The sequence below is a fragment of the Dipodomys ordii genome, unplaced genomic scaffold (assembly GCF_000151885.1).
Source record: "Dipodomys ordii isolate 6190 unplaced genomic scaffold, Dord_2.0 Scaffold249, whole genome shotgun sequence".
Lineage (NCBI taxonomy): Eukaryota > Metazoa > Chordata > Mammalia > Rodentia > Heteromyidae > Dipodomys > Dipodomys ordii.
In genome coordinates this window covers 96,313-102,266 of record NW_012267465.1, presented here as the reverse complement: position 1 = coordinate 102,266, position 5,954 = coordinate 96,313, and the positions used below count along the sequence as shown (strand labels likewise).

Below are 5,954 nucleotides of genomic sequence, written 5' to 3'. Positions count from 1 at the left end.
CTCAAATCTCTAATTAATCAGTAAAAAAAAAACCCAGTGGGCTGGAGGACTGAAGTGGTAGAACAGCAGCTGTGAATAGAAATGTCAAGCAAGAGCAGGACCACAGTCTGAGTGCGTGCGCGCATACACACACACACACACACACACACACACACACACACACACACTACAATAGAATGGCTGCCCTACTTGACAGACAGGAAACTGAGACCCAAAAGGATAGACACTTTCCAGTGAGGAAAAGCTAAACCTGAGAACCTACATTGTGTTGAGTCCTAATCTCAACAAAGATACTCAACTATCTTCCAGTCTACATGGAATTTTGAACCAGGGGATGAGAAGAACTGGGGAATTCAACACAGGAAGAAAAACCAGGCACTGGTGGCTCATGCCTGTGACCCTAACTACTCAGGAGGCTGAGATCTGAGGATGGCAGTTCAAAGCCAGCCCCAGAAGGAGAGTCCCCATGAGACTCTTATCTCCAATGAACCTCCAGAAAACCAAAAGTGGCACTGGGGCTCAAAGTGGTAGAGCACTAGCCTTGAGCAAAAGCACTCAGAGACAGGGCCCTGGTCCCGAGTTCAAGCCCCACGACTGACAATTTAAAAAAAAAAAGAATCAAAAAGCAGTAAAAGGTAATAGGAAGAAAGGAGAAGACCCCTCCCCAGAGATTTTCCCAAAGGTGAATTCAATCTATTTGCACTCAGGGGGAGATTATAAGTTACATAAATCCCCTGCCAAGGAGTCTGTTCCTCTGATGGCATTACACCCAGCACACCTGAGTTTCAGGATATTTAGATTTCAGTTTAAGCTCCCAGAAACTATTTAAGAAGGACCTGAAGCCGAGGAGCGAACCTCTCTCTCAGGGTGGCATGATGGAACTTGAGGGGCCTTGACCTTTATTCTGGCATTCAGTGTGTCTTGTCTGTTCATCCTCATGGCCTGGAAACAAATCAACAAGTTGCCCCCCAGGCCCCATCCCAATTCCTTTCCTGGAGAACATGCTGCAGGCAACGATGCCTTTTTCCCCTCTTTCATGAAGGTGAGTCTGTGGTCCTCCCCCCACAGGAGAGGAAGCCATGAACCCTAAGGCCAGGTGCCCAGGGCAAAAGCACACATAGGGGACACACTTGGTTGGCCATCTCAGAATGTGGAAAACAATCCCAGAATCAGAAACTAAATGAGAACTTACATTCCTTGTGCATCGGTGCCCATCTCTCCCTAATGTCAGGAGTTTGGAAGACAAGGGCTCTTGTGCTCAGATTATTTTACAAATTGGAGGGTCAGTATCTCATGATTCTAGAAAGTTACCATGGGTGCCAGTTATTCATGCCTATAATCTGAAGTACTCAGGAACCTGAGATCTGAGGATCCTGGTTCAAGCCAGCCTGAGCAAGAAAGTCGTGAGACTCTTATCTCCAATTCACTAGCAAAAATAACAAAAAAGCCAGAGGTGGCTCAAAGTGGTAGAGTGCTAGCTAAGAGGCAGTGACCAGGCCTTGAGTTCAAGTCCCAGTATTCTCTCTCTCTCTCTCTCTCTTTCTCTCTCTCTCTCTCACACACACACAGACACACACACATAAAGCATGTACACACATAAAAAAACATGGTTAGAAAGTTAACATTATGTAGAAGGAAGCATGGATCTGAGTTTCTCTAATATACATCCATCACTTTACATATAAGGAAACCAGAACATTCATTGTGTGTTTAGGTATGTGTGTATGTGTGTTTATATATGTGTGTATGTATGTGTGTGTCTGAGAGAGAGACAGGAAGGGAGGGAGGGAGAGAGAGAGTCTTGGGGCTTTAACTTAGGGCCTGGATGGATGCTGTTTCTGAGCTTTTGTGCTCAAGGTTGGTGCTGTACCACTTGAACCACAGATCTATTTCTGGCTTTTTGGTGGTTCACTGGAGATTAGAGTCTCACAGACCTTCCTGCTCAGGCTGGCTTTGAACCATGATCCTCAGATCTCAGCCTCCTGAGTAGCTAGGATGACAGGCTTGAGCCACCAGCTCCCAAGGACTTTCAACTTTGGTTATCTGGTGTGGGTCCCCACCCCAGGGTCACAGAAGTAAAGACTGTCCATTAGTCCTTTCAAACCTAAGATGTATCTTTATCTGTTATTGCATTCCTCTGAAATCCCTCAACCCTCCATCAACTCCTTGACTTGTCCTTATGACCTACTTCAGCCCTCACCTCCTCCATGCCTTCCTTCCCTCCCAGCTCCAGGAGAATTATGGCAACTTGTTCAATGTGTACTTGGGTCCCCGGACAGTGGTTATTTTATGCAGACATGACACAGGGAAGGAGGCGCTGGTAGATCAAGCAGATGACTTCAGTGGCCATGGAGAAATAGCAATCATAGAGCAGAACTTCCAAGGCTATGGTAAGTTACAACCATGACCAAACACCACCAAAGAAAAGTGGTTACAATGCCGAAGCTATACCTCAAACACACGGGCACATAATAAATGATGCAGGACTCTATGCATGCCCTCAAAGTGAGACCAAGGAGGAACACAAAGGTGAAATGTCTACATGCTTCTGATCAGATAAAATAATACTGATCCAGCCAGATGCTGGATGCTCATGCCTGCAACCCTAGCTACTCAAGAGGCTGAGATCTGAGAATCACAGTGTGAAGCCAGCCAGTGCAGAAAAGGCCCACTGAGTCTCTATTTATGTATTTGTTTATTTATTTATTTATGTTGGCTGTGGGGCTTGAACTCAGGACTGGGGCAGTGTCTCTGAGCCTCTTTGTGCTCCAGGCTAATGTTCTACCTCTTGAGCCACAGCTTTACTTCTGAGTTTTTGAGTGGTTAATTAAAGAGAAGAGTCTGATGGGGATTTTTCTGCCCTGGCTGGATTGGGACCATGATCCTCAGATCTTAGCCTCTTTAGTAGCTAGGACGGCAGGTGTGAGCCATCGGCACCCAGCAGGGCCTCCCTTTTATCACTGTCCACTGTCCCGCATGCTGCCTGGCCCACCACCCACATGTATACCCATGGTGTCTAGATACTTGCACCTCGTGGGTCCTGAAGAAGGGGGAGGTCTCCAGAGCTTCTCAAGGTTCTTCTAGTGGCCATGTACTTTTTCTGAGTAAGAGAGGTTGGGTGTCTTGGTTAGAAACTTAGTGGGACCTTTGTCAATCACTTGAAGACCTGCCCTCATTCTGTGCTCTCCAAAGTGGGCAGAATCCACAATCACAAAAGAATAGAATAGGAAGGAAGGAAAGAAAGAAGGAAGGAAGGAAGGAAGGAAGGAAGGAAAGAAAGAAGGAAGGAAGGAAGGAAGGAAGGAAGGAAGGAAGGAAGGAAGGAAGGAAGGGAAGAAGGAAGGAGGGAAGAAAAGAGGGAGGGAGGGAGGGAAGGAAGGAGAGAGAGAAGGAAGGAGAGAAAAGGAAAGAGAGAGTGGAAGGACAGAAGGCAGGCAGGCAAGAAGGAAGGAAAGAAAGAAGGAAAAAAGGAGAAAGAAAATGATCACAGTGCATTTGGTATGTTCCATGTTCTTTGAGAAGAGCAGGAATTCAAGGATTCCTTGTTTTGAGTCCTTTAAGAAAACTATCAAAATTAGGCTAATTTGCTGACATGAAAGTTGCGCTGGGAAGGTGGCTCAGTGGTAGAGTGCTTGCCTCCTATGCATGAAACCCTAGGTTCAATTCTTCAGCACCACATAAACAGAAAAAGCCGGAAGTGGTGCTGTGGCTCTAGTTGTAGAGTGCTAGCCTTGAGCAAAAGAAGCTCAGGGACAATTGCCCAGGCCCTGAGCTCAAGGCCCAGGATTGGCACAAAGAAAAAAAAATACAGGTGATGAGAGAGAGCAGGTAATGCCACCCAGCAAGTGGCATTCCACTTTTGGATTTACTATGAATCTTGGGGCGGGGGAGGGTGAGCCCTGGCTGGGGATTAAATGCAGGACAATGCCCCTGAGCTTTTTTTACCCCCTCAGTAGCAAGGATCCCAGGCATGACCCATTAGCGTGTGGCCTTGCCAACATTACTTTTGTCTTCCTCTGCATACACGTGTATAAACACAACAGGTTCCACAAGTTTCTTTTCTAGTGTACCTCTGGCATCCACCAGTCTGTATTCTTCTATCACAATCAAGCTCACCTTGTTCCTTCTCTCATCTACCTGTTGGTCCCTGTATTTCCCCCTCCTAGCTATTGCTCCATGAATCTGTCAAAAATGCATTTATTAGCAAGTCTTCTAATGAAGAAGAATCTTTCCAACACAGTATGTCTGGCGACATTAGTTAGTTCTCGCTCTACTCTCTCTAATGGGAAAGTAGTGGAGTATAAGAGATGGAACTGTATCTGCCTCTATTTCCAATTGACTCATGTTCAACTTTCACACACACACACACTCACACACACACACACACACACACAGGCCGGGAAAATTGTATTAATCCTTTTTTTAAAAAGTTAATATAAAATTATAGCCAAAAAAAATAAAGGAACCTGGACTTTGCTAACAGCTGGGATCATCCGCAGCAGCGGTGGGAGAAGAGATTTAATTGAGTTGATTTTCTGTGGTCGTTGGTTGTTCTCTAGTCTCACAGTGATGGTAGCTGAGCATTGTTTTTCAAAGAGACCGAGAAGCTGCTGGAGGTTTGGTTCTTCTGGCAGCAGCCCAATGCAAATCAAGGATCTGGGGATCTTTGCACTACCCCAAGATCTGAGTAGGATGTACTTTTGAAGGATGTACAATGTTCAATCATAAGTGTGACAAAATCTGACAGGCAGGAAGTGTACGGATTCAGTGCAAGTACTGTGTTTGTCTCCAAGAGATGGTTCATTTGAAGACATGGGGTACCACCCTCTTGCTCACAGCACTGGTTCCACTATTGAAGCTTGCTAGGGATTACAGTGGGTTCGACTCAATTCAAAGCTTCTTTTATTCTCCTAAGAATTTCATAAAGCTGTCCCAGCAAGGATACCCACACTGGAATTTCAGGGGAAAAAATAGAGTTTCTTAATGCAATTTTCCCAAATGGAGCAGCATATTGTATGGGACGGGTGAATTCTGACTGTTGGTACTTGTATGCTTTGGATTTCCTGGAGAGTCAAGTAATCAGTCAGCCAGATCAAAACCTGTCAATTCTGATGAGTGAGCTTGACCCAGCAGTTATGGACCAGTTCTATATGAAAGATGGTGTTACTGCAAAGGATGTCACTCGTGTGAGAGTGGAATTCACGACCTGATACCAGGTTCTGTCATTGATGCCACACTGTTCAAGCCTTGGGGGCACTCAATGAATGCAATGAACTCAGACGGAACTTATTGCACTATTCCCATCGCTCCAGAACCAGAATTTTCTTAGGTTGGCTTTGACACAAACTTTAAGGCAGACTTCCTATGACAACCTGATCGGGAACGTTGTAGAAGTCTTCAAGCCAGGAAAATTTGTGACCACCTTGTTTGATAATCAGAGTTCTAATTGTCCCACAGTGCTTTCTTGGCCTCAGAAGATTGAAGGCTTCAAATATCTTGATTGCCAAAGTGCTACATTCAATGATTATAATTTTTTTTTACCAGTTTTACTAAGGAGCAGCAACAACAGCAGTGTTGATTAAGAAAAATGAAGAAAAAATACAAAACAAGAGGACACATAGGTGGTGGTAAATGCTTTCTAGATGTTGATAGCTGGGGCCTTGTGTTCCATAACCACCACCTTGTAGTTGGAGAAAGCCCTAGATGTAATGATAGTGTAATCATCTTGAAGTGTATGCATCATTGTATCAATGAGTTAGATATCTTGCATGAATGCTCTGTCCTGTGTTTAGGTATTCTATGCCACTCTTGCTGTGAAATTGAAGTGCATGTAGAACATAACTGTTGCTATTAGAAACATTACAACACTTGTGAAAACAATTCAATTTGGTTTATGCACAGTTTAAAAGTTCTGCAAGTATCACCCAAAAATCCCCAGACAACGCTTTCATTGT

At 44.7% G+C, this 5,954-nt stretch overlaps 1 pseudogene; it reads left to right on the top strand.

The window, feature by feature from the left end:
* The first annotated feature begins 937 nt into the window (after nucleotides 1–937).
* On the top strand, nucleotides 938–5,578 carry LOC106000880 (annotated as a pseudogene).
* Nucleotides 5,579–5,954: the final 376 nt, after the last annotated feature.